This window comes from Haliotis rubra, unplaced genomic scaffold, assembly GCF_003918875.1.
Source record: "Haliotis rubra isolate DU_JTF1 unplaced genomic scaffold, ASM391887v1 Scf103, whole genome shotgun sequence".
Classification (NCBI taxonomy): domain Eukaryota; kingdom Metazoa; phylum Mollusca; class Gastropoda; order Lepetellida; family Haliotidae; genus Haliotis; species Haliotis rubra.
The window spans coordinates 1,047,181-1,057,105 of record NW_025764926.1 but is presented as its reverse complement, the minus strand read 5'-3'; the positions used below and the strand labels follow the sequence as shown (position 1 = coordinate 1,057,105).

The window sequence follows — 9,925 nt, the reverse complement described above, 5'->3', positions numbered from 1 at the left end:
TGTTACAGTTTTATCTATTGGTCAATGCTGGAAAATATAAGCCAATCAAAGAAATCGTATTGAAATATTTCCAGAACACTACATTGAATTTAATTGGTCACATTTTTACACTTTTCTCGCAAACGAACCAATAGCAACAGCTGTCTTATATGCTTGTTGCTTATGGAGAGATGAGTGCGAGCAAGTAGTAAAAGGTGTTTCCCGGCATCTAGTTTATTTGCTGTCAGACCCATGGTAGGCGATTTGAAATGCTTGTAATTTTGGCAAAATTGTATTTGTCAATCATACAGTAACTGCAAAAAAATCAAAGGTGTGCATGCAAAACCGTAACGCTTCCTTGTGGCTAATCAAGGGCCCGTGCAATCAGACAGCTGACAGTTGTCAATACTTTGTGGCTGAGGAATGTCAGATAAGACTGCTAAGATCTTTGTCATTTCATGTCATTTGTAAGCAGTCACTTTCCAGTTTATTTAAAACACCACTGCGACATTATTGCCGCCGTGGAAGTGTCATGTTCCTTGCACAACATACATCGTGAAGTGCAGTGCTGAAAAAACCCGTAGGAAGTGGAAGTGCATTGATAGAATGAGTAGAAAGAGATAAAGACTGCATCATAACCTTTTGGAATCGATCGTTTTAAGTAGACAATACTTGGTTATTGTACAGTGACATATTCTTAGAATAAAATATATGTTTTACACTTTTGACAGATTCAGTATTCTTTGCCATCAATGACCGATGACTGTGATGCTGACCACTCACTAACTGAAAAAGTTGAAACATTCAAAATGATATTGACACGTTCTTTTGTCTTTAGTTTTATTTCTTCCATGAATATTTTCAGTTGCAACTATATGTTAGCCATGTCATACTGTTCTGACTGTAGCTTTTAGATGACATACCCAGAAGCATACCTATTCTCTTTCATTGTTATGCAAAAAAGCATATGGTACAAAGATGTTGATTGCATTCAGTGACAGATAACAATATGTCCAACGGTTATGTAGTATGGCAACTGGTGTGTGCAGTCATGTGGAACTGATTGCATCTATTTATTTATTCATTTTTCCACATCTAATCCTGTCTTGTGGGTAAATGAGACAATTAACATATTTTGTCAGTTTGTCAGCTTTAAGTTCTGTCTTGAAATAGCCTGAAGCTAGGATAATAAAACCATCACTCTACCCTTCCTTACTTTAGTGGTCATCGTCACTCCCCCATTATACCCACCTCACCTATACTTTAGGCTTGATTGAGTGGAATATTACAGGGATGTAGCATTAGGATATTGCTGTGGCTATGATCACACATGTTTGTATGATTTCAAACTGTTTCATGATTGTAAAGTATACCAATGCATTGGCGGATCGGGGGGAGGGGTGTCCAGGGGTTCAACCCCCCTTTGAAAATGACTTAAGACCATATTGAAGATTTTTTTTGTGTGTTGGCGGAGCCAATGGGGGTGGGTTCCTTTAAAAATTCCTCGATCCGCCCATGCAATGCATTGTTCTGGTAGCTGTGTACCATAAAACTGTTTAGTTATATCTCCAGTCTGTGCCAACTAACCACCCCTAGCTTACCTTTCCTGATCCCATCAGTTTGGTTGATTATCATCTGAACATATGGGAAGGAAACACTTCAGGGACAGACAGTGTCTGGCTACTAGTCTAGACACTGCTGCAGCTACTAGTCTATTATTGAGTGAAAATCCAGTGGGACCAGTTGTTTTCTGTGTATATAGATGTCCTTTTTAGCATGTCCAGTTACATGTACTACCAGGAACAAATAGTGTACTGTCAGGTTATTCTGTACAAGCTGTCATAGCAATACACTAATGCATTACATTATTCAAACAAATGTATGAACATGTTGACATACAGAGAGACAACCTGGTGTTCGTCGCTGTCTTATTGCTGGAACATTGCTAAAAACAGCATCCATCTCACACACTCACTCACACTTAATGTGGCAGTTAACCAATCTAACTTACCCATCAAGAGCCCATTGTTTTGATGATTTAACGTCACCAGTTTGTGTAGTCACATCAATCATATTGTTCTAATAATTAGTGGTGTTCCGATGATCGAAAATAAACGAAACTCGATCGAAAGAAGGATTAAAAATGATTATCGATTGTGAAAACACATACGTTCGATTAATTGGAATTTTGTAGTTTTAGTTTAACACACTTGAATGAAGTAAACTAGCGATTAAATTTAACGACTATTCACGAACAAACATGCGCTCAACAACATAAAGCTATGCGCATTGTAAAATTTTAACTACTTTTATTGTTTAATTACAATTCCAGTGTCTTACTTGCATGCGTGCATTTCATTGCTGTAATACATAGTCTTTGCACAATGACAGTATTAGTTATAAGGAACATTTATTAGAAAAAAAATGGGAAAAAAACCTTCAAATTGGTGATTTCATTAAAAATGTATATATTTCGATTATAATCGATAATCCTTCATCACAATCCTCCGATAATCAATAGTGGATTTGGTTTCCGATTCCAACACTACTAATAATACATTAGTGTATTGCAATGGCCCTAACCATGCAACAAAGTCATGACATCATGTGTGTCTTGTTGCTTTGATCATGGTACACTTACAATGTATACTTTTACAACCTGTTTTGGGTAAAAGGACACAATTTTGACATTTTCATGTTGTATTAAACACGGGTGCATGATCAGACTTTAAAATGGACCAAATAGTAATCACGATATAACACTGATATGCAGTTGATGTGCAAATAATTTAATCAGTTTATCATTCATAATGAAGTTTATCATGTATCTCATGGTTGAATTCAATATCTGTATCCCAATACATTGCTCAAACAGATCAATCAGGCGATCAATTACCAGAATATTATTACGTCCATATTAACAAACCTTATGGGTGAAGGAATGCAGATATTTCACATCCATTGTGCAAAGACTATGTATTACAGTAGCATGCATAACATTACTGACACATGTCTATTGTCATGTTTTAATAATATCACTGATTGTGAAAGATTGATGGAGATACACAGAAATAACAGATAACTAAGATGGGATATGAAGACCATCAACATCATATTCAAACAGAAAGGCATGAACATGGTGAATGTCAAGCAGAAAACCTTTATATGTCTTCTCGAAGGTCACTAAAACTGGAGCTGTTCTATTGCTGAAATACTAAAAAGCAACATGATTAATTTCATGTCTTGAAAGTGCTAAGCATGAATAAATTATATAATGACTGCCACAAGAAAGACACACAAGAAGAGTTTAGGAATCTTTATTGTATTTACATGCACATATGGATGAAAACACCATGTTCACACCCCCCTGTAATAAATCCCCAGTTCCATATGACAGTGATAGGTGTGTAGTTATCCCGCTGATGTAATGTTGACTTAATGCAGTTACATCACATTACATCATCATGAGGTCTTAAAGAAGAGAGGCAGTGTGTTTATATCTCTGACCTCAGTAATATTTATGATGGCATTGTTGAAATGCCTTAAGGCAACTTTCTTAATTTGTCTTCTGTCTCTTAATTACTGTTATATATGATAATGTCCATCTTAAATACATTGGCGTTTTTATTGCAGTTGTAGAATTTCAGATTGAAGTTTTATTTGTTAGGATTAAAATCTGATGCCAGGCACTTTTATGAAAGTAAACACTTCTGTGAACAGATTTACTTTCAACACAATTAACCTCATGTAAACTTTCTATCACACATTCAATTCAAAATTGAACAACATGCACACACCACGTAGTGCTATTTGAGCTTTAGGTTGTGAAGAAAAACTCATGGGAATGTGATTTGAAGAATTATTTTGCTATGTTTGTTCTGGCTGTAGGGCCCAACCATAATTTTTGTGGATTAGTGGCCATTGTGTGGAAAACAAAATAATGAAAAAAATAGAACTGACTTTGGATAAGAACAACTGATAATGCGACTATTGTTTTAAATAGGAGCAAAACTGTTTGTTTTTTCCTAGTTATATTAATATTTTGCGCTATTCGGAATGTACTGTTTGTGTAAGACAGTATTGAGAGTGGTAAATACAAAACACCTCAAGGCTTATGAGGTGAAAAGAGTATGGACAGTAGGTAGCGATACATCCTGCAAATATAGTTTTGAGGAAATGCAGTACTGATTATATTTAGGTGGGAGATTCATTTATTTTTAGGTTTGGATGACATATTTTCAATATTAGTGGTGGAATTTGAAAACATTTTTTAGATATAGTTATCTGGACGGTGGGGTGTGATGAAAGCACCCCACAATACAGAAGCTAAAAAGGGATGAAGGTAGTTTAAATCCCTATGATCAAAATATGCCGAATATTTTGTATGTTGTTTGAGGTTTGTCCATTGTAGTCGACATGGTATTATGTCTAAATGAAATTATTTATCTTTTTTTATTCCATTTCAAGTTGCATGTACAGATAGAAGAGTGACATGTGTTGGCATTTACATAAAGTTAGTACAAAATTGTATACACATATGAGGGTGTACATATATAGATAAATAGGCCTTAGTTTGAAAATATTATTACTGTAGTGAACACAATAGTTTGAAGAAGTCAAACTGCATCTGTGCTAAATTAAAATGTCAGAATACCATATCTAAGTGTTGCCATTTCCTAGTAAACAACTAAATTTATTATATTTTTCCTTATCCTGACTCATGCATATTGCTTGTCTCCTTCCTCTTGCGAACGTTAGTGGAACACTTGTATCTTCTATTGAAGCTCCCTTCAATAAAACAAGACGTAAAATCACTACTCACCATGAGTTATCTGTCTGGCCGTTTTGGCGGGAAAAGTGGCGCCACCGCTCCCACATGCTTCACTCTCTCCTTCTTTGCCCTAGTGGACGGTTGGGAGAGCGCCTGTGTCTTCTATACGGCACTATATCCTTTTAATTATTAGTTATTACCCTATACATTACCTTTATAGGGGTTTAGGGAGTATCCTTCAACAATATGGTTTGAAATTTATTCGTATTTTTCACTGTTTATTCACGGGTTTGTCCGTGTTTGTTCAGTTGTTTACATTTCATGAAAACCTGTTTTCATTGTAGGTTTAGGTTCGCTGCTGCAGACCCGCATTGACTGTGCCCTAGCTGCACAACAACATGTACTTCCAGCTATCGATGTAATCTTATCAGCATTTAACAGAAATTCAATTTAATAAATAAAATTTCTCTGTACTTAGGCGTACTGGTGACAATCCAGGCGACTTTACAGGTCATGGATAAACCGGCTGAGTTCTTCACAAGCTGTCTACTGCTGTCAGACGACTTACTTCCATCCAGTGACCTGCCGGAGGTGTCTTCGGAGGATGGGCGTGGGATGTTGTCCGCCATTACTTCGAAGAAGAGGGGGCGGTGGGTAGCCTAGTGGTTAAAGCGTTGGCTCGTCACGCCGAAGACCCGGGTTCGATTCCCCACATGGGCACAATGTGTTAAGCCCATTTCTGGTGTCCCCCGCCATGATATTGCTGGAATATTGCTAAAAGCGGCGTAAAACTAAACTCAGTCAGTCAGTCGAAGAAGAGGTCTTCTACTTCGGACAACCCCTCAACGCAGACGACGAAGAGAAGCCATCCTCTACGCAGAATGAAGCCTCACACCCCTAAGACGTCTAGCAGCTCTACGGGGACTTCTGCGCAGACTACAGGGACCTTTCGGACGACATCGTCCCGATGGAAGAGAGATGACTTCATGATGAGCCGCTGCTGATCATCCCAGAGATACAGCACGCAGTCCGAGGGCGGCAGATGAGCCATCCCTGGACCATATCGCTATCAACGCAGAGAGGGCAGCTCTACAATCATCGCAGACGTTCATCCCAGGGTCTTCATGCAGCAGTTCTCTCAGCAGATAGGGAGATGATAGAGAAGCGCTTCTCGAAAGAAGAGCATCGCATGATGGACAGCCACAGGGCTCTCATGCTCAAGTCATCACCCGCAGAGACGACCTGGACCTGCACGAAGGACCGAACACTGACGATACATCGGAGAGGCCCTCCAGCGAAGCGACACCCAGAACCAGGAGCAGGTCTGCGCAGGACGGCACGCTCATCTTCAGATGACGACTCAGATGAACAGCCTTCGGACACAGCCTCAGGGACGTCATTAACATCTCGGAGATCGTCAAGGGCTTCACCGAGGCATTCACGAACCACGTTCACCTCCACGCAGGTCTCCGCGCAGATCGCCCTACAGACGCAGCTCAACAGGCAGATTTCCATGCAGATCTCCACGCAGGTCTTCACGCAGGTCTCCACGCAGATCCCCAGCAAAGGACGATCAACGATCTCATAACAGTGGACCTGATACAGACGTCACCCTCTAAGGAAGAGAATGCAGCACTCAACTCTACAGGACGTCGACGAGACGGCGCGAAGGCATTCGCGCAGGCCATCTACAACGCAGAGACGTTGCAGTACTCAGACTCTCAACAGAACGCTACTTGGCGTCAGCAACCTGCGCGCAGGACGGCGCAATCTTCAGAGACCGTCAACAGATGATGAGCCTAATAAAGGACCTTCACGCCGACTACCTACATCAAGGACATCAACAACGCCTCGCAGATCATCACGGGAATCCCCACTTAGGAATACATTGCCAGGAAGGCAATCCCGGACTAAAAGACGATCACCTACACACAGGGCGCCATACAGACGCACCACGCAGATCGCTACGCAGATCTTCAAGGATATTCAACCAGGACACAATGGCGGACTGGACCTAGCGTCACCCTAGAGGGGAAAGATCTTCGCCGGCACAAAGACTGAGGGACATGTAATGCAGTTCAAGAGGGGTACTCTTGTCTGAATTCATCACCGGCACGGACCTTCAGACTGAATCCAGGACGGGATTCACATAGATTGATATATCTACATCAGAAGACTCATGGCCATATAGAGATCTTCACTTCCGTACAGGTCGGCAGATATTCACACTGGCGTGGTTCAGCAGCAGCCTTGCTAAGGCTAGGAAACTACAAAATCATCAACGACTCCCTGGGTAGAATTTACAACAAAGTTCAGCATCAACTCTACAATTACGACGCTTCATTGAGATCGATGTATGCAGTCTACAATAGCAGCACTGAGGACGTGAAGATTTCAGCTGATCATCTGTATAAAAAGGGCGACTGCATTATCTTCAGGACTGAAGTAACAGTCACAGCAGCCAGGAAAACAGCCTACCTACATCGGTATTACGCGGCGAAATATTTCGCGCGTTTACCATTCAACCCTCGATACACGTGGTCACTCGTGTAACTCCGGAAGGCTACGGACAAGACCGAGTGGTGATAAGATATCAACGGCGGCACTAGATTCTACAAGGACCTTTTTCCTGCTACACCGGTGACATCACATCGCGGGGAGCCAAAGGAATCGAAATGCTTTATTTTGATTGGACCATGAGAGACAACGCCCTGCGCAGAGGTCGGACGTAGTTCACATGTCAGGAAATGGGTTACAAGTGACAACAACCTGTCAACGACAGTGGAAGGCCTCAATTACAGTCCAGTTAGACGGGACCTACGTTATTTGGCTGCCTTCACGGGGTTAGAGACCTTCCCTGTCAACATTGAAGACGATTCATCAGACAAATTGCAGCAACATACGTTGGACGGACTTTGGGTGACGGCAGCCAGACTACTTTATATCGACTTCACAACGATGGCAGTCACAGAGTCGGACAAGCACTACTCTCTCCGTTATTACTACGAAGTGGCAGAGTCTGTTGGGTCTTCTCACATCAGCACAGGACATGACACGCAGAGGGAGTCTACAACTACGCCCACTACAGGTCTTCGTGAATGTACAACTGGACGATCCGAACCCCTTCGGACTCCTGGACAGGCTAAAACCATATCTAATATGGTGGACTCAGAGATCGAATGGTCGCAGAAGTACCTATTTAGCAGAGCCGGAGTGCAAGACGCATCTCTAGGTGGATGCATCTCTCCAAGGTTGGGGAGCACACCTCGACAACGAAGTGTCAGCTGGGATATGGACCGTAGAAGAGAAAGATCTATACATCAATATGCTGGAAATGAAAGCAGTGATAAACGCCATACTCCACTGGACCAGCATTTTGAAGAATGCTCATCTGACGGTACATACAGTGGCATTCTACATAAACAGAAGGATCACCAAGGTCGGCGGACCTTCTGGACCTCTGCTTTCAACTGGCCAGCATAACAGACAACCTGAACATCCACATAAGAGCAGGCCACATTCCAGGAGCCAAGAATGTGATTGCAGATGCACTATCCCGTCCAACGCAGCCATCCTCAACAGAATGGATGCTACGTCCAGAGATCTTCAAGCAGATCAGCAGATGGGAGCACCACTAACAGACCTCTTCGCCACCAGATTCAACAATCAACTGATAATATTCGTCTCACCAATACCAGATCCACGAGCATGGGCAACGGACGCTCTAAGCATCTCCTGGGAAGGACTAAACGCTTACGCGTTTCCAACACCAGCTCTAATACCGAGGGTGTTGCAGAAAATCAGTCAGACAAAGGACCTACAACTGATTTTGGTCGCGCCTTACTGGCCAGCGAGAATATGGTTCCCCATTCTCATACAAGAATTAGGACAACCTCAACTGCAACTACCAGAGTGGACGAATCTACTAGTACATCCTCACACAAAGCAGGCGCACGACAACCCAGAGGTGTTCCGGCTACACGTGTGGACTGTATCAAGGCGTGCTTGAACAAGAGAGGATATTCCGCCAGGGCAGCGAAAGCATTGACACTAGCTCTAATACGCAAGTCTACCTACAAAGATCCAGGTCCAGGAGACGGAAATTCAAGCGTCTTTTCGTCCCGATATCGACAGCGACACAGACGGAGGTCTTCCGCACTAAGATATCAAGCTGGATCAGAACTGTCATACTACGGGCCTACAAAGCAGCAGGACTTGATCCTCCAAGAGCCTCCAACCCACATGAAGTTAGAGCTCTGGCGTCAACACTCGCTCTACATGGGAATTGGTCTATCAGGACGATAATGGAGGGCTGCTTCTGGAAATGGGACATGGTGTTTGCCAACCACTACCTGAGGGACATCGCCACTGAGGATGTCTCTGGCATTCACCATTTCGGCCCACTTGTTGTAGCACAACAATTGACAGTCCCACAAAGGCGTTGAGACGGAGTCTCGCCCTTTTATCACATGACTTGCAAAAGCCTACACTCAGGAGAGTTCAGCTTTAGAGTCTATATGCACGTCTAAGACAGACTAGCATAAGTGATCTGACCCAGTACTTGTAAGGATACTCATACAGGAAAGGGTCGCTTCTCCACTTAATGCTCGCATCAAGAGATGGAGTTGCAAAATCCACATAAAATGTTAACAGAAGCAAGGACCAAAAGTTAACAATTGTGGTCCCCCCATCAGAGAAAGCTGGAAGTGAAGGGTTACAGCAGCAGCAGAGCCTAGCAGTAAAATAGAAGTGCCAACAAGAAGTTCCCATAGGGGGGTATGTAAGACGTAAATCACTACATGAAATCCAGAAGTAGCTTGACCCACCACCAAATCTGACGGATTCTACAAGCAATAAGCATGAGTCAGGATAAGGAAAAATATGTAATTTTCTGAATAAAATTGTTATTTTATACTTATCCTGACTCATGAGGTAAGCCCTCCCAACCTCCCCACTAGACACTTTGGATTTCCCTGCAAATTAAAGTGTCGGGCTCATAAGAAGTGTCGGAGAGAGTGAAGCATGTGGGAGCGGTGGCGCCACTTTTCCCGCCAAAACGGCCAGACAGATAACTCATGGTGAGTAGTGATTTTACATCTGTTTTTATTGAAGGGAGCTTCAATAGAAGATACAAGTGTTCCACTAACGTTCGCAAGAGGAAGGAGACAAGCAATA

At 42.4% G+C, this 9,925-nt stretch overlaps 1 protein-coding gene across 1 annotated transcript in view; it reads left to right on the top strand.

The window, feature by feature from the left end:
- The first annotated feature begins 170 nt into the window (after positions 1-170).
- Positions 171-9,925, top strand: part of LOC124272132 (ataxin-1-like) — a 126,272-nt gene continuing 116,517 nt past the window's right edge. Inside the window, 1 exon segment of the mRNA XM_046707281.1 lies at positions 171-234. The gene's annotated coding sequence lies outside the window, so the exon portion shown is untranslated.